Source organism: Peromyscus leucopus, chromosome 19, assembly GCF_004664715.2.
Source record: "Peromyscus leucopus breed LL Stock chromosome 19, UCI_PerLeu_2.1, whole genome shotgun sequence".
NCBI classification, from domain to species: Eukaryota; Metazoa; Chordata; class Mammalia; order Rodentia; family Cricetidae; genus Peromyscus; species Peromyscus leucopus.
This window is the reverse complement of record NC_051079.1, coordinates 64,243,720-64,264,790: the sequence shown is the minus strand read 5'-3', so window position 1 is coordinate 64,264,790 and position 21,071 is coordinate 64,243,720. Positions and strand designations below refer to the sequence as shown.

General features: G+C 46.4%; 1 pseudogene; it reads right to left on the bottom strand.

Moving 5' to 3' along the window:
- The window catches only part of LOC114694932, a 143,669-nt pseudogene extending 129,525 nt beyond the window's left edge, over positions 1–14,144 (bottom strand).
- Between the last annotated feature and the right edge of the window lie 6,927 nt (positions 14,145–21,071).

Genomic DNA, 21,071 nt, shown 5'->3' with positions numbered 1-21,071 from the left:
CACTCATATTATAGGGCATCAAACTCAAAATATGCCTTAACTGGTGCACTTGAAGCAATGGCATTCATTGTTCATCTAAAGTCACCCTGGTCATTGTCTTATTATCAGTTCTAGTAAGTGGATGATTAACATATTAATGTTAATCATCACTCAGAAAAGTATATGGCTAATTTCATCACTTTCATCTACAGACCTAATATGTATTTAAATTTTATTTTTTTTGGTTTTTGGAGACTGGGTTTCTCTGTGTAGCTTTGTGCCTTTCCTGGAACTCACTTGGTAGCCCAGGCTGGTCTTGAACTCACAGAGATCCACCTGGCTCTGCCTCCCAAGTGCTGGGATTAAAGGTATGTGCCACCACTGCCCAGCTTATTTTTTTGTTATTTTTAAGATAGGTGTGTGTGTGTGTGTGTGTATGCATGTGTGCACATGAGTGTGAGTGCTTACAGAGGCCAGAACAGGGCATTAGATCCCCTGGAGCTGGAGTTATAGGTGGTTGTCAGCACCCTATATTGGTGCTGGGATTCGAACCGTGGTCCTCTGCTAGAGCAGCAAGTGCCCTAAACTGCCGAGTCACCTCTTCAGCCCTGATATGAAATATTTTAACATTTAACATCAGGATCAAATCTATAGAGAAAGTGTGTGCTGGTTAGTTTTATGTCAGCTTGACACAAGCTAGAGTCATTTTGGAAAGGGAAACTCAATTGAGGAAATCCTTCTATTAGATTGGCTTGTGGACAAACCCGTGATACATTTTATTGATTGGTGTGGGAGGGCCCAGCTCATTACAGATGATGCCAGCTCCCAGCAGGTGGTCCTGGGTGCTATAAGAAAGCAGGTTGAGCAAGCCAGTAAGCAGCACCCTTTCACAGCCTCTGTATCAGCTCCTGCCCCAGGTTCCTGCCTTGAGTTCCCTCCCTGATTTCCCTCAGTGATGGAGTATGACCTGAGAGTTGGACGCTGCAATGAACCTTTCCTTTCCAGGTTTATTCTGGTCCTGGTGTCTTATCACAGCAATGCAAACCCTAACTAAGATGGGAGTCAAAAGCTGTATCAGGCTTTCATGTCAAACAAACCCCGGGCTCATTTTAGTTTATTCTTTCTGATAGAATACACTAAAATCATCTGAACGTCTACAATCCTTTGCCGTCTCGATCCCCATGTAGTAGAAATTCCTATAGTTAATTTTGTTGTTGAAGCCCTTTTATCTTATTCTTAAGAATGTGTGCATCACACTCAAGGCTTGTGTATGACCAATTTTTGCATCTCCTGTGACAAAAACTTTGTGTTAGTTAGTTTTGTCAACTTGATATGAACCTTGACATGTCTGGGAAGAGAGAATCCCAGCTGAGGAATTACCTTCATTCAGCAGGTCAGTGGGTAAATCTGTGGGGGCATTTTCTTGACTAATGATTGATTTGAGAGTGCCTACTAAAGTGTGCTCCTAATTAGTCTTAACAATAAAAACCCAGAGTCATATATTGAGGGTGAAAGCTGAAAGATCAGAGAAAGCAAAGCAACAGCCACTAGAAACTTCTTACCTCTACAAATCCTCAGCTTGAATCGGGGGCCAAGATCCTGTCTCCACCTGCCTTATATTCTTGTCTCACCCCCCAATTGTGCTGGGATTAAAAGCATATACCACCACTGCCTGACTCTGTTTCTCCTTAGACTGGTTCAATCTCCTGTAGCCCAGGGTGGGCTTGAACTCCTGATCTTCCTGCTTCCTCCCCCGTGCAAGTGCTGGGATTAAAGGTGGGTGTCACCACTGCCTGGCCTCTATGATTATCTAGTGGCTAGCTCTGCCCTCTGATCTCCAGGCAAGCTTTATTTGTCAAAACACAAACAAAATATACAACAGCCCACTCACTGTGGGTGATGTCATCTCTGGGCAGGCGGTCCTCGGTGGTATAAGAAAGCAAGGCCCAGGAAGCAAGCCAACAAGCACTGTTCCTCTGTAGTATCTGCTTCAGGTGTTTGCCCTGACTTCCTTGGTAACATATTGTTACCTGGAAGAACAAGCCAAATGAACCCTTTCCTCCCCAAATTGCCTTTGGTCATTGTGTCTGTTTCAGTTAGGATTTCTATTGCTGTCAAGAGACCATGGCATGACCATGGCAACAGGGTGATTCACTTACAGTTCAAAGGTTGAGTCTATTAGCATCATAGTGGGACATGGTGACCTGCAGGCAGATAAGGTGTTGAAGAAGCAGCTGAGAGTCCTACATCTTGCAGGCAACAGGAATTAGTCTGAGTATCACACTGAGTGATGCTTGAGCACATATGAGACCTCAAAGTCTGCCTCCACTGTGGCACACTTCCTCTAAAAAGGCCATATCTACTCCAACAAAGCCACACCTCCCAGCAGTGCCACTCCCTTTGGAGGCCATTCTCTTTCAGTCCACCACAGTGTTCATCACAGTAATAGAAAGCAAACCAAGACATGCTTTCTTACCTCAGCCTTAGGCACATTACATATCTGAATGCTTCTTTTATTAATGCCAAAAGCTGTAGATGTATCCAACAGTCTTATTAAATAAGAAACACAGAAACGATGTAAAAGAGAAAGCCGAGAGGTCAGAGCTCAGAGCTAAAATCTCACCCTTCCTCCTGCGGTGTGCCAGCTTCCCAAAAGAGAGCTATATCCTGTCTGTTCATCTATTTATAGTATTTTGTTCTGCCTTCTCATTGGTTGTAAACCCAAACACGTGACTGCCTCGTCACTGTCTGAATGTACAGCCCCCTAGGTCTTAAAGGCATATGTCTCCAATGCTGGCTGTATCCCTGAACACACAGAGATCTATGGGATTAAAGGCGTGTGCCACCACCGCCACACTTGCTATGGCTCTAATAGCTCTGACCCCCGGGCAACTTTATTTATTAACATACAATCAAAATCACATTTCAGTACAATTAGATTACCACCACAAAAAGCAGAAGAAGAAGAAGAAGAAGGAGGAGGAGGAGGAGGAGGAGAAGACGATGAAGAAAAAATGCCAGACAAAAGGGTTACTCTGATAGAGTAAATGGAAGAGGTTTAAAATTACAGGATGAGCATTGTATTTTGGTTGTTGTTTGTTCAGATATTGTCTCACTATGCAGCCCAAACTGGCCTTGAATTTGCTATATAGCCAGAGCTAGCCTAAAACTGATGATTCTCCTCCTGCCTCAGCTTCCCAAGGGCTGGGATCACAGGGTCTTCACACTGCCTAACTGTGTGAATTTTTCTTCTTGGTGACAGATACCCAAGAGAAACATTTATTTTAGCTCCCAGTCTCGAGGGTATCAGTTCTAGGTCAGCTGGATCTATTACTCTGGGCCTGAGACAAAGCAGAATGTCATGGCAGCAGAATCACATGGTATAATAGAGAATGATCACTTCATGGTGTCCAGGAAGAAGAGAGAAATACACAGGGAGGGGCCAGAGCAAGGTATACCGTTCAAAGATACACCCTAGTGTACCTCCTAATAGTTCATTGATGGTTAGTACCCCCATGACTCAGTCTCCTCTCAATATAACACATAAGTCTATAACACATAAGCATTATGTTGGAGGTAAGGAGTACTCATCTGAATCACACAGAGAACCTACCGTTTTCTGTAGTAAGATCACCTAAGAAACCACTACTGGGCCTGCACCTCTCAAGTATTGATCTCAATCCACCCCATACTAACCAACCTCCTATTTTTTCTGTTGTTTTGTTTACCCTTTACAGGAGCCATAATTACAATTTTAGCTCTCTGCTTCTCTTGGACCCACAGTTGGCTGACTTGGTAGAATGTTGATTGGTTTTCTTTTTGATTTGTTTAAGGAATTCTGTCTTCCCAGAGCAGGAAGGCGGGACTGGATTCTTTGTGAACAGAAGGTAGCTGGTATACAGTGGGCAGTAAATAGTTCCTTATGAGGTGGGTTCAGCATGTCACCATAGTCCTAGCCATGGTTACATTGTGGTGCCTATATGGCAGTGGTTCTCAACCTATGGGTTGCAACCCCCACAAAGGTCACATATCAGATACCCTGCATATCAAATGTTTGCATTATGATTTATAATAGTAGCAAAATTACAGTTATGAAGTAGCAACAAAATCAGTTTATGGTTGAGGGTTACTGCAACATGAGGGACTGTATTAAAGGGTCTCAGCATTAGGAAGGTTGAGGATCACCACTCTAAGGTCTATATTCTTATCTACAAGAAGAGAAATAGGGCAGTTTGTAACCCAAGCCCTGGAGTTCATGTTTGAAGACCCCACAGAGCTGTAAGAAGCTGGTTATTCCTTTCTGGAAGCCAAGAGGGGGAAGGTCCCACAGCACTTTTGCAGTACAGTAGAGGTTACAACTCAAGACACTTGACCGTGTCCGGTGTCAGCAAGTCCATCTGTCAATCTGTGCCAACGCATCCTCTCTTCTTATGGACTGGCATGAGACCAGCCAGATCAAGCCTGGATTAGAGTAAACCAGTGAAAGCTTCTTCAGCAATGTACTGATGGCTGCCTAGAAAGACAAGCTTCACAAAATTCAATATGACTTCAACCACTTTAAAGATGTCTGGTCAAATAAGGGACTTTAGAGGTAATACATTTTATAAATGTAGAGTCATTTTATAAAGTGAGTGCTCGCCTCTCTCACTGAGCCTCAGTCATGATTTGTTTCATCAATGGTGGCTATATGCAAAAATGAAGAAAAGTAATTTATGACCCTTGCAAGAGATATTGTTTGTACATCGTATGCTTAGATGCATCAAACTGACTTTCAATGTTTCTGTATAACAGAATTTATCTTAGTTTACCACCCCTCATTTCCTCCAGAGGCAGGAAACAAATGTAACCAACTTCTGAGAATGCCTGTCTTCTCCTCCAAGGGTCTTTACCTTTTGGGTTAAACTTCTGTCTTCTTCTTGGAGTGATCTTGTACCTTCCAACCACGAGGAGGTGTGTACCTTGCAGACTATTGAAGTGTACATCATCCTGTGAGTTCTGGGTATGTATTCCACCTTGTTGCTCTTGCAGCACATGACCTCGATCCTTACAGTTGCCAGTTTCCAGGCCAACGTACTCAACTGTCTCCTTGTGCTACCTGTGAAGCTTTGCTTCTTCTGCAGGTGTTCACTGGGCCACTTTATGATGGCTCACCTTGGCTGTCAAACTGGGAAGAAGAAACCTTAATTGAAGAATTGCCTCCATTAGATTGTCTTGTGAGCATGTCTATTGGGGGTGGGGTGTATTTTCTTGATTGTTAATTAGTGTTGAAGGCCCAACCTACTGTGGGTGGTGCCATCCCCAGGCAGGTGGGCGAGCTTGGGCTGTGTCATAAAGGTAGCTAAACATAAGCCAAGAGCAAGCTAGTAATCGACATTCTCCCATGATCTTTGTTTCAGTTCCTGCCTCCAGGTTCCCGCCTTGAATTGTTGCCTTCGCTTCCCCTCAGTGATGGGCCATAACCTGTAAGCCAAGCAAACCTCTTATCTTCCAAGTTACTTTAATCAGTGTTTTATCACTGTTACAGAAAAGCAAACTAGAACATAGTTCGATACCTGTTTGGGGAGCTTGTTGATGTGCTGGACTTCTCCTGTGACCACCAGGCCAAACAGCCCTTGGTGCTGACGTACGCTTGACTATGCACCCTCAACAACCGCTGCTCTTCTGCTCAGGCGTCTTGTTGAGTGGGAGAACCTGCTTCCCTGGCTGCCCTGCTAAAGGATGCTCCCTTTGGCTCTCACATTTCCCTGTGCCCTGTGTCTGAGATCTGTAATCAGGACTCCAATCATTCTGCAGCCCTCCCATTTCCTTTCCATCCCCCACATCCTTCCCAGATCCCAGTGTTAATCCTGAAATTCACCAGAGAAAAAACAGTCCACCGTTTTTTTTTATTAAAATATTAGATACTGACCAAGATGGAATTTGGTCAGAACCACTCCATGGAAGCTTTTGAGGTGAGTGGCCCTAAAGCACATGTTGTCGGGGCTTATATACTTTCCCGTAAGGCTTTGTTGTTATTTTTGAAGAACTATAACTCCCAGCATTCCAGGAAGTTACTTGGTCTTTGGGCAGGTGGGTTTACAGGTTAACTTAGAGTTCAACACCAGGGTCAGTGTTATGGGCTCCAGGGAGAGACCTGCTCATTAGATCTGCAGTCTTACTTGCCCTGATTTTCTCACTACCTGGGTGATCTCCACTTCTAAACCTGGGTGTAGAGAAGACAGGTAGTTAATAAAATTACTCTTATCTTGTAGTGTTCTCTTGTCCATATTTATGTTTAGCTCATGACACACCTTTGAAATGCTATAAAAATTTCTTCCATAAAACATCTTGCTTTCACATCTCCATTCTGCTAAGGTTTTCTTAAGGCTTCAAGTTTCTGAACAATACAATATTTGTGCATATTTTAAGGTTATAATGTGATGCCTTGATTCCTGTAGACATTAGGCATTGATTTTCTCAGGGTAATTAGCATATCTGTCACCTTAAACATTGCTTTGTGGTGACTACATTCAATTTCCTGTCTTCTAACTATTTTGAAATATATAATGCATTACTGCTCTGCTCAAGAATTCCAAAAACATTAACTAGAATTGTAAGCTAAAAAGTGGCATCATGTTCCCAGGTCTCTCCAGTCAGCCTCCCCAGAGACCTACCTATTCAGCAAAGAGAAGAAATGTGATAAAGTCACCAAGACTGGGGAATAGCTTGCAGAGAGTCCTACTGTGCTCCTTACCTGTGATATGAACAGGAGTACAGCACCCATGCTGCTGACACTGTCACCCCAGGACACGCTGCACTTGCCCTGAAGTGTTCTCCTATCTGCCTGTCTAATCTGCAGGCGGTCCCCCCACTGTACACAAAGGCCTGCTGGGGGACTTTTCCAGGCACCCAGCAAGCATGGCACAGAGGCCCAGGTGTGTGTGGGACTCTGCCTTACATTCTTCGGGCACTCTATTTCATCTGCTATTACATCCTCTTGGGGAGTCGGAGGTAACTTCCAAGTGGTTGACTGCTCAGTATTGTACATGCAACCTCCATCAGCTCTCATCATTATGTTGAAACATTCACTCGGCAAAGCCAGTTCAATTAGAAATTCAAATGTAACATCACGAGAAATGTCAACAATAAAATTATCAATGAAAAAAAACTGGAAGAGTTGTTGGATTGTTAAACTACCATTTCAAGTCTTATAAAAATTTTAACTGTCTATAAGAAATGATTTCAAAAATGTAATGCCTACTTGTGTAGCAACGTTTCTTAGGCATGGTGCTTATGGAGAATTTGAAGACAGCCATCATTAGATGGTATTGATCAAGAATCGGTGAACAGTCATTTCAAACATGAAGCAATATGGAAACATGGAGGCGAGGTCAGCCTTCTCCTTGCAAACTTGAAAGGATTTTATTTGAAAATTTTATACATCTTCAATATTTAATGTTTTCTCCAATACTTATCCTTCTTACTACAAATTATACAATATGAGGAAAAGGTAATAAAAATGTCCTATCAAGCCCCATAGAAAGGTTTTCAAATAATTTCCAGTCTATTCCAGTATGCAGCGTAAATACTGCAACCGTGTTTGCGCACCACTCGGAAGCAGGCCTGGGGAGCTTCGCAGCGGGACCGCGGGTTCCGGATGCAGTCAGGCCATTTGGAGTCCAGTCCCACCTCCTCCACATGCTAGCTGTGCGTGTTAGAAAGCTGCTTCACTGACTGGAACTCAGTGTCCTCACGAGGGGGAAACACCCTTGACCTCAGGACTGTGCTGAGACCCAAGGACCCTACAGCACTGCCAACAATTCCTTCCACCTCTGTGTGACCTTGGTTTTCTGAACCGCATTTCCTGTGAGTTAGGGGTTCAAAGGCTGCTGTCACGGACTGATGTGATGCCATGTGACCCCGTTGCCCATTCATAGGTGCTCTCGGGGGCTGGATCTCAAGAATGGCAAGGCTAGATCACAGAGTCCCCATAAAACAGTGACTTCCAAAAGAGGGGGGACCGGCACCCAGCGCTTGGCTGCCAGCTCGCTGATTTAGTATTCAGAACCAGGATTTATGGAGCCGCCTTCCTCTGTCACATCATCCATCAGTGACAGACACTCAAGAGACGGAAGGGGAAAAAATTAAAAACCTGTTTATTGCTTGACTTGCTCTAGGCATGTTTTAGCTTATTGTTCAGCTCTGCTCATTCCGGTCTGAACAGCTTTCTTCGTTGCCGTGGCTAACGTATAAATTCCGTGAATGGGTGGGTAGTTGGATGTACGCCCACAGACATCGATAGCTCAGGCAAAACAGCATGCACCAGAAATGGCCCCACAAAGTCAACTTTTTAACGCTATGGGTGGGTTGGGGACTTCAGGGTCTGTCTGGGTCCAGCTCTCGCTGCCTGGGATCTTTGAGCTGGGCCAACCTTGGCTGGTGCAGGGTGCTGCACTGCGGATGCTGATTGGGTATGCTGCACTTGTTCCTGGTAATGTCAAGGAGAGTTTGTGGGCAGAATGAGCCCAGAATGCACAACGACGCAATGGCAACAAACAGCAAAGCAGGCAGAGGGGTGTGCAGGGGAGGACGGGGAGCCAGCGGGGGTGACTTGATGACATCCAGTAGTTCAAAAGCAGAAGAGGTGAATGCGAAAATGTGTGTCCCGGAAGAAGAATGTGTTATGAACAATACACACCAAGGACTCTGGGATCCTGGTGGAAAGGCACTTGCTACTGTGAGCTGAGCATGGGCTCTGGAGTCAGGTCACCTGGATGGAATTCCCCGCTTCGCCATCTCCAGCTGTCAATTTTGAACGGTTACTTAAACATTTTGGTCCTCAGTTTTCCTCATGTCTTCATCCTTGAAATGGGGGCCAATAATGCTTCTGTTCTCCTCAGGATGGCTTGTTAGTGCTTGGAAGTTGGTTCATGCACATTCATTGCTATCATATACTTGCAGTGTGTTGCTGGCAGGATTTGCTTCTGCCTCCTGGCTGTGACCCTTCATCAGTTCAGTTGATGCTGCCATCCTGGTTACCTCCCCAAAGCTGGTATACTAAACCTTCAGTGGTGGGATACCCTGTGATCCCACACACCGTGGGAATGGTTAATACTGCTCCCTATAGGAGACGGTTAACACTGCCCCCTCCCCTGCCCCGCCAGGAGTCAGCCTCTCTGGACCCCTAACATCGAAGGCTTTTGTTTTGTTTTTCACATCTCCATGCTCTATCCCCATTTTGTGTCTTGAGGAGGTCTGAAAGACATGTCCCCACAACCATTTCTGGGGGGATTTTGAAATAGGCCAGGTCTTGAGATGGTCTGAAACAGAGGAATCAGGCTCAGGTTCTGCCCGTGTGGGGAAATAGGTGACCCAGGCAAAGTGTTGAAAAGACCACAGACTGTCCATGTATCTGACCTGCCTTTTGAAGGAGGCACAACACCACCCTCCACACACACACCCTTCAGAGGGACAACGTTTGCCCGAGACTAATTCAGACTCTGAGACTCAGAAAGCGGATGTGCCACTCACCACCTGCATCCACAGAGACCTTTCCAGAAAGAGGGTGTTCACGAACACAGCAAGCACTGTCCACCGCACACGGAAGGTCAACACGAATGATGTAACTACACCACACGGGGACCAGGAAAGCTCCTGCATCATGTGAAGGCAGAATGAATTCCACAGCCTGTGGAATCCGGGCTTCCGAGATCCGTCTGACACAGTCATGGTTTCTGGGGTCGCCAGTGCTCGCCAGCTGAAGCTGTGGGCACAGAAGGTCAGAGGGAAGCCAGCAGTGCTGAGGCCTGTGGCTGAACTCGTCACTGTTTTGTGACAAGAAAAGTTAAATGAGAGAACTGGGCTTCTGACTCAGACGGGTTCAAACCCCTCTGCTGCTTTCGGCTTGGTGACATTTATTAACCCCTTGGACCTCGTCTTCTTAGCTGTAAAATCAGTATAACATTACACAACCCACGGGTTGTTTTGAGAAATGGGTGCAGTGCCCAGTTTGTGTCAGGACTCACGGTGGCAGGAAGTGTCTAAAACCAAGCGGACCCTACGTACTTTACACGACTGAACTCATTTCGTTCTTCCAGCAACCCTTTGAGAAAGGTACTATTATTATCCCCGCTTTGAGGTGAGGAAATTGAGGTGCAGAAAGGTTAACTAACTTGCCCAAGGCCCACCACTCATCAGTGGGACAGCCAGCAGTGGGAAGCAGGCAGCTGGGTTCGGTGCGGATGGGAGGCACTGAGCTGCCCCTGTGGCGACTGCATCCAGCCCTGTGCGCTGATCAGCGTAACGAGGAAGCAGTCCAGAAGGGCTGCCGCTAAGTCTTGCTGAATAACGCAGATATGTGTATGTATCAAAGAGGGCACATACATGGTTGAGCAAGTAGAGTCTATGTATGAGTCGCTCACCTAACAGCTGTTCTCTCCTCCCTCCTCCTGCTCCTCCTCCTGTGTGAGCCTGTTCACAGGTCAGAGGTCACCCTTAGGTGGTGTTCTTCAGGAGCTTTCCACCTTGGCTTTTGAGACAGCATCTCTTACTTACGAATTAGGCTAGGCTGGCCGGCCAGTGAGCCCCATGGATCTTCCTGTCTGCTTCTTCAGCACTGGGATTACAAGCATGTGCCCATCATGTCTGGCTTTTTGTTCGGGTGCTGGGGGAGCAAGCTCGGATCCTGGTGCTTGCACAGGGGACACTTTACCTATTAAGATAACACACCAGGCCCCAACTAGCCATTTTCTTTTTCTTCCTTGATAAGCAAAACCCCGGTTCTATTTGGGGGAGCAATGTCGTGAAACCTGGTTGGTCTAAAGCAACCACGGAAGACCTTCTGCATCCCCCTGCTGCCTTATGCTAGGTACCACTAGATGATCAAGGTAGGAGTCTGAAGGACTACTCCTGGAGAAAGCACCGCTCTCTAAAAGGGAAGCAGTCAGATTCTCCATTGCCTGAGGCATTTCCGCTCACAAAGTTCGTCTTCAAGGAACCTGCAGAGTAAGTTGTCTTCTCTGCTTGTCCTCTTACTGTGCTTGTTTGCTCTGAGAATGGAGAGCATTCGGGCAGAGAAGGACCGGAGCCTGGTCCCCCCTTGTAGACACACTCAATTCGGCAGACAGGCCAGAGGCAACCCTGTAAAACCAATGTGTAGCTGGATGTATTCGTTCTTCACAGACGATGCAGGTCTGTGTCGGGGCCCATGTGAAGCAGGGAAGACAAACGTGTCTGATGCCACCTGCGCCCTGTTTCTTCCCAACAACAACAAGAAGGGGCCAATCTCTCCTTTTTTTTTTTTTTTTTTTTTTAAAAAAAACCTCCTGTTGACCCCGTGGTTCTCCTCTGTGTCTTCATCTTGTCTCTCTCCCTTGTCAATCATGATGCTTCCTTCTCCTGCTCCTCTGAAGGCCAGGCAGACTAGACCCTGCACACCTGCCTGCCTCTTTAGGCTCAGTTCTTCCTCTGCATGCCACTTTCTGGGCTCCAGCCTTCCCAGCATCCTGAAGTTCCCGGTTGGAATAAGTGCAGGGTGCCCCCCCCCACCTCTAAGGCTCTCTCAGGTAGACAAACCAGCAGGAAGAATTCAAGCCGGGGTTAGGTGACTGGGTTCAGGACTCTGTACAGAGAGCCCTACTGTGAGATTTCTGCAGTTACCCAGAAGAGATGTTGATGGCTAATGGGAAAGCAGGAGGACACTCATCTAGTCATTTAAGCAGCATTTATGGAGCACCGACTGTGTGCCAGGCTCTGGAGATACAGCAATGCACAAAGCAGCCACAGATCTCTGCCCCATCCATGGAACTTAAAATTTTAACTGAGAAACAAAACAAGACAGATGAAGGAGACGTGGGTATGTCAGAGAAAACAAGGGAGCAGCATACTTCTCAGACCCTAAATGAACTGCCAGAGAGCTGCCACGGAGCCCCCTTCACCCCCTTGCTTTCCTGGCAGCCTGCTCTGTCCCCCTTCACCTACTGTAACCTTGTCTCATTCAAAGGCACCAAGGGCTTCCCCTGTGCTGGGCATCGGCACAGGCACGTGCCGTGTCCAGCATGAGGTTCCTCCTGTGTGTGGCAGTCCTCTGCTCTCTGTCGGGAGTTCCTTGTGGATGGGCCAGCAAGCCTAGGCTTCTGCTTCCCACTCTTGCAACATCACACTCAGCTCTTGTTAGATCTTCAATAAATACTTGTTAATTTGATGGATTGCGTGATTCATAAATAAAATTGCAAGTGAAACCTCTAGTTAATGTCTCTTAAGGAGTTTTTCCAAGGCTCTGATTACTAAACACTCCACAAAGGGGAAAACATCTTTAGAAGCAGAATTAGGGCACGACTCATTCTGCTTCCAGGATAAGAATGCCAAGTGTGAACACACCACATTCCCCAGGAAACAGGGATGGGGGGTGGGGGGAAGAGACTCTATCCCCAAGTCTACAGATAGACTTTTCCTGGACTCAGTTTTTATTATCCATAAAATGGGATGGGTATCCCCAAAGTCACTTATGGATGTGAGGATCAAGAGGGACATGTCGGAGAGACAGACTTTTTAAGAGGTGGGCTTCCATGTACTGTAACGGCTCATTTCAGCTGTGCATCCCTGAGTTTCCAGGGAAGGCAGAGGGATCCCTGGCCACAGGGCACAGTCCCTCATGCTCATCTGCTCTTCTTGTTTGAAAATGAATCTTTGTGTCACCTGCTGGGCCAGGAAGCACCTACCACCAGCGAAAGGGAGAAAGGGTGTCAGGCATGCGCCCTGTGAATCACAGATAGATAGGCCTGCCTGACAGCTTGCCTATTTTTAATTTAATCTCATGCTGCCCTCGTTAGCATCTGGTTATTATTAGACCATAACCACAATAATAAGTACTGCAGTTGTATCTTTTATTCGCAGAGTGCTTTGCAATCGTTTTTATTAGTTTGTTGCAGCTCAGTTGTCCTGGAAACCAATATGCACGCAAACAGGAAGAAAAATGGGGCTGGGGCCAGGGTAACGTGTCTACCAGGCAGCTCCATTTGTCTTTGACCAGCAGGATGCCAGTGTTCCCTTGGGGGCACTTGAAGAAGTTACATGAAAGTAACCCTTCCTTGAGAAGAGAGCATGGCCTCCACCAAGGGACTGCTATTCGGTGGGAACCCATCACACCCACAGGTGAGCTGCTATTAAACAGCTGGTCAGTGGGAGAGCTATAGTTTGGGGCACAGAGAGAGCCTGCTCTTTGTCTTGCATCTGGGATGACATCTGAAGAAATCGCCTTGTACATAAGCGAATGTACGACTCTCTCTCTCTGGGAGATCAGTCAATTACAGCAAATTGAGCTATTTCATTTCGGCTTGCAAATGGCTTTCAGTTACACAAGTAGACACATTAATCTAATAACTAATGATCATATATTTCACTAATCATACAGCCCTGCATGTGGTATAATATCTAATTATATTTAATATTAAGACATCTTCACATGTGTGGTTTTACCAACTGTCTAGCTCAGGGAGCCTCGCAGGAACCGAGTGGCAAAGAGCAGGAACCAGTTCCTAATGGAGGCCAGGAAGGCAGGAAAGTGGGGTGGCAGGCAGGTAGCAGTGTTTAGGAGGCTGGGCTGTCCCTTGGAGAAGGACTCTGCTTGAAGGGTGTGTGTGTGTGTGTAGGGGGGCATCTGTGTTCCTTCAGGACCACAGCTACCTTGCAGGATGCTTTTGTGATAACTGTACTTCCCCAAGTGTCAGAGATGAGCCGACTGGAAGAGACACCTCTTGCTATCAGCTGATGCATCTGACAGAGAGTTTAGTTGGACCTGTGAGAGCAGAGCACAGCCTAATTTCAGGCTTTCCACATTTTCCCTCAGCCAGCTACCGTCTCTGAAACCCTGGCCACCTCCCTGGATGAGCTGGCTCTCCTAGCCTCCATGTTTTCTGGTGTGATTGTAGACAGCCGCCTGATGCCTTTGAACCTCAGTTTTCTCTACTTTAAAATGAGAGGTCTGGCAGGTCGTAGGTCAAAAATAACAGTGAAGAAAAAACAGATGAAAAACTAAATATACTTTGTGAGATTTCTCAAGAGACAGTGGTCAAGATCTTCTGGAATCTCGGGGTTGAATTGGAGAGATGCCCTGGAATGTCTCGTCCGTCAAATAGGAGTCACCATTCCACGGGACAACGGAAGAGATGAATTTTGGATGTCGCCATCGTCGCTGTGGCTGTCTTTGCCATTTACTCCAACCACAGTGGACAGACCTCGGCAGGTTCAATGTCAGTGGCAAGGGTAGAAATCAGAGGTTTCCTATTAGTGCCCCGCAGCCTGGAGACAGCTGATGAACATGTTTTTTCCTGGTTCCAAAGGTATCTTCAGGGACAGTTTGGGTCACCATTTAAAAAGGGGGTCTTTGTGAAAAAAGTACAGATCTCCCATGGGAAGGGCTACCTGAAGAACCACTGGCACCTGATGGCTGCTGAGGGAAGTAGAGTCAGTTTTCTTCAAGGGTATGGCCCCCTGGTAGGATGCTCATACACCAGTGTATGACCCTATATCCATGCACTTATGGATAGCACTAATTAGGCCCAATGAATTGTAAAAGTTAATGGTAACAAAGAAGAGGACATGGGGATGTAGGAGGGGATACTGGAGAAGTTGGAGGGAGTGGGGATGGCTACGAGCCAAGTGCGTTGTATACATGTATAATACTAGCAGAGAATAGAATATTACAGACCTCCGCATCTTCTGGGAAGATTTAAGATATCTGGTCCAGTGGCAATGGACCGGTACCATGTAGTGAGAACTGGTCTGGCTCAGGAGGAGCTGCCCCCATGAAAGCTGCCTTCTCTTTCTCATACTCCGTAGTCCTTTGCCCTAGACCTGTTTTCCTCACCTTTGTGTAGCTCTGCTGGTCCCTGGCATCTCATGGTTTGTCATTTCTGTAATCAATGTCTTAAGAGTTCATGAGTCCGAGAGGAAGGGAGACAGCCAGGGAGTCAGTGAGCACTTCAGGCCATTGAAGGCCTGTGCTGGCCTGCTTCCCAAAGGCGCCCAAATGAAAACAACTCAGAGGGATGAGAAATCCAGTTTAGAATTCACAGAAGCAGAAGGAAGAAGAGGAGTGTGCAGCCCACAGGAGCACCTCTTTGAATCTGAGCTCTGTCTGGTATAGGAAGTCCTTGAAATGTTTTAAGCAAGGAGATGTCATCAGATTTGGAATGGAAATGGAGATTAAGGCCAACATAATGACCATGTGACCTGGGACTCTCCTGAAACACCTCCAAAATGTACCTGGAACCAACTTTTCCTGCTTCTGACTCCACCTCTTCACACACACACACACACACACACCCTGCCTCCATGGGGAGGGCTTGAGATGCATCGGGGTTTAGAGGAAGGTAGAGCTGACAGGTAAACAAGGAGCCTGCATCCCTCCCTCTGCAGGCTCTGGCTCTTTAATGACACCCCTCCCTAGGGCTTCCTGCAGTGAGGACCAGAAGGCCACCCCTGGGGGCTTCCCTCCTTTGCCAATCAATTCTCCTCAATTACCAACAAATCTAAATGTGATTTATCTGTGCAAGAATCATTCCAATATCAGGCGAGAATCTATCAATAAAACCCCCCAAGGCAATCTTGCTCAGAGTTGTCAATAGACGGTCTAAAGCACAAAGGCAGAACAGCCAGCAATCAGAGCATTTTTGCCCCCCACCCCCCTTTTTGGGGAGCACTTAATTAAGTCCACCAGAAGCTGTCAAAGATAATTTTCAAAGCACATGACCTCAGCAGCTGACATTTGATAATATTACATTCCACGCTGATTGAAATTGATTTTCCCCTCTTTTCGGAGGGATGGAGCGAAGGTGGGTGGGTAAGGTTTCAAAAGAGGGGAAACCTGGATCCCCTTGGCTGTGGAAATCAGCTAAGGCTTGCAGCCTAAGGGGCCAAAGTGATAGACCACTAGGCTTTCCTGCCTTCAGTGAGACCAGGTAGCCATTTCCAGCTGAACATCATCTGTAAGTTGTGTGTGAACCTGAAGGGAAAAGGTGCAGGCAACTGGCATGTAAAGACAGAAGAGGAGCATGGGCAGTGCCCAGTGAAGACGTGTATGGCAGCCAATGGTCTGTGTGTTGGTGGAAATGGTAGCGCTGAGTGAGGAAATCCCAAGGAAGGTGCTCATTGGCCGCGCTCAGTTGGTGCAAGCTTCACATTTGGCCACACCATCTGTGACAAGTGGGCAAGGTGGCTCGATGTGTACTCTCCTCCACCTTAGTGCCATTAGAGAAGCAATTCCAGTGTCTTCAAGCCCTGCCCTTTCTGCTCTCCTGAGCAGAGCAAGCTAGACGTGTTCTTATTGGCAAAGTCTCATCTCGGAAGCCTCCAGCAGCCCCAGAATATTTCCCAGGCCCAGACTCCACCCAACACAGAGAATTTCCCTTTGAGTTTAGGCTCCAACTAAGGCTTGATTTTGGATCCTTCATGAATGTGGGATGCTGATCACATGGTCCTTGTTTCTGGATTTTTCTGGCATTGTTTCTTCCTGTTGGTTCATCCCTTAGTTGACCAGCTTTGCTATACATTTAGATTCAATGTTAAAGGCAGGGTTCTCTAACCTGTGTTCAAAATCATTGGCTTAACTAAGGACAGATGTTGACTTCCAAGGAAAGAATTTTCTTTTCTTTTTTAAAGCTGCTTCTTATTTTCTGTCCAGTTTCTTTTCATTTTGCTTCAGTGTCTACAGAGAACAGCGTAAGCTCCCTCAGTGGTTGTTCTCGTCCATCCATTGGCCTGGGACATAGAAACTGAAGCCTAGGGTTTGGTGGGGGGCTGGGTCCTCTGTCTTGGGAGTCACTGGGTAGGTACAGTGAGCATTTTCTTACCTGCAGACCAGTCTTCCACCTTAGGCTGTGCCAAGTACTCTCAGGAACTCATGCGGTCCACTTATCCTGAAATTCCTCCTTGGTCATGGCAAACATCTCAGCAGCAGTTTGCCATTTTTAAACATCTTCATTATTTCCATAGGTGCGCGCGCGTGCTGGGGTTTTGTCTGCCTTGCTCCTGCACACGTTTTGTGCATGCTGTCATAACTGCTGTGAGTTCACGGGTAACACTGCCAGGCTGTGTCCAGAAAACATGGTTTCACTGTCGTAATCCACTGCCTTTGACTTGCTATCTCCCTCCTCTGCTTCCATGATGATCCCTATGCCTGAAGAGGAAGGGCTATGATATGGACATCCCATTTAGGGCTGGTCACTCCAAGTCTTATTCTCTTTCTATAGGTTTCTGCCAAAAGAAGCTCCCTGATAAGGGTTGAGAGATGCACTCGTCTATGGGCACAGCCATAAGTCATTAGCAGTCAGTTTAATGCTCTGTCTACTTAAGAGGGGAAGAGCAGTAGGTTCTCCCTTCAGGCCTGAGACCTATTGAGCGATGGGTTCTTTTACATGCATCATGGCTTTCTTTTTGGTGCCACTTTTCTCTGAGTGGGCATGGAGGCAATGAAATAAAATTGTGGTGCAGATGATCCAAGGCAGCAAGGCAAGTGACTTAGGTGACCTCCAGCAGCGTCACGTGCTTTTAGTTTTACTGAGATGGGTTTACTTTTCTAAACACACTTAGTTTTCTTTGAAACAACTCTACTCCATCTATAAGCACTTTATACCCTTAAACTATAGAAGGGGAATTCCATATATGTTGTGTCCAGAGGGATATCGGTTAGGGTAGGGCTGGTGATGCTACAGTGAGAAACAATCCCCCCATCTCTGTGTGCTTCCCTGAACTCTCAGCAAAATCCCTGCTGGTGTCAGCAAGGGACTCTGTGCTTCGTATTACACAGGGACCTAGGTCTATGCAATCTCTGTCTCAATGTGTGTTTCCATGACTGCAGAAGCAGGACAGAGACGGTGAGTCACTCACTGGATTTTAAAGTGATTGTCCAGAAGTGCCTCTTGCATTAAGTCCTATGACCTTGTGCTCTCTACCACGTGACTAAGACAAGAGGACCAAACATTTGAGCAAAGGCTGAACGATAGCTGCAGGAATACAGACTATGCAATAGTCACCCTTGAAAGCAGGATTTCAGCCTTGTAGAGGTTCCGACATGGGCAGCATCTGAAGAGGAGTAAGCCATGACGAGGCCTCTTTCTTGTCTGGCAGGTGTACAGTACAAGAGCCTGGTGCCCCACATCAGATCCTGTTGACTCACCTCTCACTCAGCTGCAGCTCCAGGGGGCAGATCCAGCTGAGCTGGGACACACGCTGTCCTCACACCATCTCAAGTGTACACCGAATTGCAGCCCATGCCTTCCCCAGGAAGGATTTGCTCAACCAATTAGCCAGGTGCAGGCCAACAACACAAGGCTTCACTGTCCCTGGGTCGGTGCTCCTCCAGTGGGGTGGGGAGCCAGCAGACAGCCTAGCCTCTCAGTCTGCAGATGGTTCCCCAAATTCCTGGAGGCACAGCAGACCAGCACCTCCTCCTCCGTCATGATGATGAACCCTTCCACTGGCCTTTTCTCCTTCCCTGATCCCTTCCTTATGACTTTTTATCTTCTTTGGGATCATTTCCAAATAAATGACCTGCATTCCAGTTTTGTTTTTTCAATATCTAAATCAGGGAGAATCTGCTCAAAGGCATGTAGTATTCAGAGAAAAGAGATTGCAGAGATCTGTTCAAGAATATAGTGAATGGGCCTAAGGTGTCCTTGGAGGCAGAGTATTTGCCTAGTATATGTGAGGCCCTGGATTCAATCCTCAACTGAAGAAGCATTGCAAAAACAACAATAACAACACGAACAAAACAACACACACACACACACACACACACACACACACACACACACACGAAAGAAAGAAAGAAAGAAAGAAAGAAAGAAAGAAAGAAAGAAAGAAAGAAAGAAAGAAAGAAAGAAAGAAAAGACAGCAGGATTAACAGGACCGTTTACATTCTCTGTTACTGTATAGACCTCTGGAGAGTGTGTTGGCACACACCTTTAATCCCGGGATTCAACAGGCAGGGGCAGGGGGACCTCTGTAAGTCTGAGACCATCCTGGTTTACACTGCAAGTTCCAGGATGAGAGAGAGAGAGAGAGAGAGAGAGAGAGAGAGAGAGAGAGAGAGAGAGAGAGAGAGAGAGAGAGACCCTGTCTCAACAACAACAAACCCTTGACTGTGCAAAAGGGGTCAGGGTCAGAATTTGGGTAAGGAAAGAGCAGGATAGCTCTGTAGGAGGAAGCTGGAAAAAGCGACTTCTTGCTCTAAAAAGAAAAGGCTGAGAGAGAGCTGGGAGGAGCCTGCACTGTGGGAATGAGCCAGGCGCTTTAATAGATGTCCTCACTCCTCCTCCTTCTCTTCTTCGAAGCCATTCTTTCATAATTTCATAATATAAAGTTTTCTGGTCATATTCATTCCTCATTACTCTTTACCTTCTTTCTGTTCCCAGGAACCCCTTTTCCCAGCATGTTTGCCTCTTATGTTCACCTGTTTTTTGTGACCCACTGCATGGAATTAAGTCTAATGCTGATTTGAGTTGCTCATCATGGCAGCAATTTCTCTCTGTCTCCTCTCCAAATACCAGGAAAGGCTCTACCCAGGTAAACGCCTTGTGCTCATGCTAGGTCTGAAATTGCTGCAAACCTCAGCCTGAGTCTTAAGCTCAGGAAACTGCTGTGGAGATGGTAGGCTTGGGACTGGGTGGGTTCTCCAAACAGAACCACTTCAGAGGACTTGGGGTTCAGGGACAAGGAGTGGCAGAAATTTTAAGAATCTCAAGCCTTGCCCAAATCTACAGAGAAAGAGCTCCAATCAACTTAACCCAACCCATAACGTAAGGGAAGGAGGAACCTCAAACTGATGTCTCAGTCACCAAACACATGCCCCAAAGAACTGTGAGCCTGTTTTAGTGGCTAAATAAATGAAGCTTAGAGCTGTCGTGTAAACATGATGCTTGTTTGTTTCACCTTATTTTGCCAAGGGGGTTGGGTTTGTAGCTCAGCTGTAGAATAGTTGCTCTAGCCTGTGCAGAGCCTTGGGTTCCTCAGCATCACTTAATTAGTGCAGTTTTGCTGAGTGCTAGGTCAAGACTATAAGAACATTTGCTTCCTGACCCCTGCCCTCAAAGAAGATCCAACCGGCCACAGCAAAGCTAAAGGCACACTCTGGCTTGCTTACATTGTTCAGGGAGGTGGTAACCTCACAGCTTGCCGCCTCTAGCTTTCCCTGCATTTGAGAATCAGATTTGGAGGCATAACTGTTTTTCAAAGCCCAGCATGAGTTCCTGCAACTCCCACGTGACTGAAGAAGTTGGTAGTTTTTAATCACTGCACTGGATTCAACTACTTGCTGATGTGGCCATTCTTGGCTTAATGTGATTCATCAGCCTGCAATTACAGATATTCCAGAAGTTGGGAGGGATGGGAGCTGATTCTGGGATGCTGGTGAATCCCAGGCAGCTGTGTAAACTATCTCAACAGCAGCTTCTTTCTAGTCTGTCTGTCAGTATGTTGCATATCTGCCTGTTGGCCGCTGGAACCAAGTGAGGAGGCTGCAGGAACAGCTATGATTCCAACAAGACATTTAAATGGAAAGGAGAGATACCATTTCTTCCAGCTAAGCTGCCATTTCAAGTCTCTCTCTTCCTCACATTAAAGAGATTTTGGTCACTGCTGCTTCTCCAAGCTTCTAGTTCCTTCTGTCAAATATAATGCTCATTCATCAAGGCCCCAAACAAGTTCTCTCTTAGGAGTCCCCCTTCTCTTGTCCTCTGGCTCTTATAACTTGCTGTGTGTATGTAGGACATTACTTCCATCCAAGTCAATGTTCTTTAGAACATTTATCCTAAAAGGAGTTAATAGATGCCATTGAAAAAGCCATCTCATTGTCACATAGCTGTATCCTGGAAGTACCAGGCTTAACCAAGTTAAATGGGTTTCTTTGAGACAAGATGACTCAGAGCATTTATTGCACTCATATAATTATATTCTGACTAGCCATATGATTTATGAACCAACTGATGATGTTTAGAGATGTAGAGTGCTATTAGTGATGAGGCAGAATGATAATGGGTGCAAACTGGGCCCATCCCACCATCTAGGGCATATATGATCAACTAAACTCAAATCTCTACAAGGACTGTTTCCTAGAC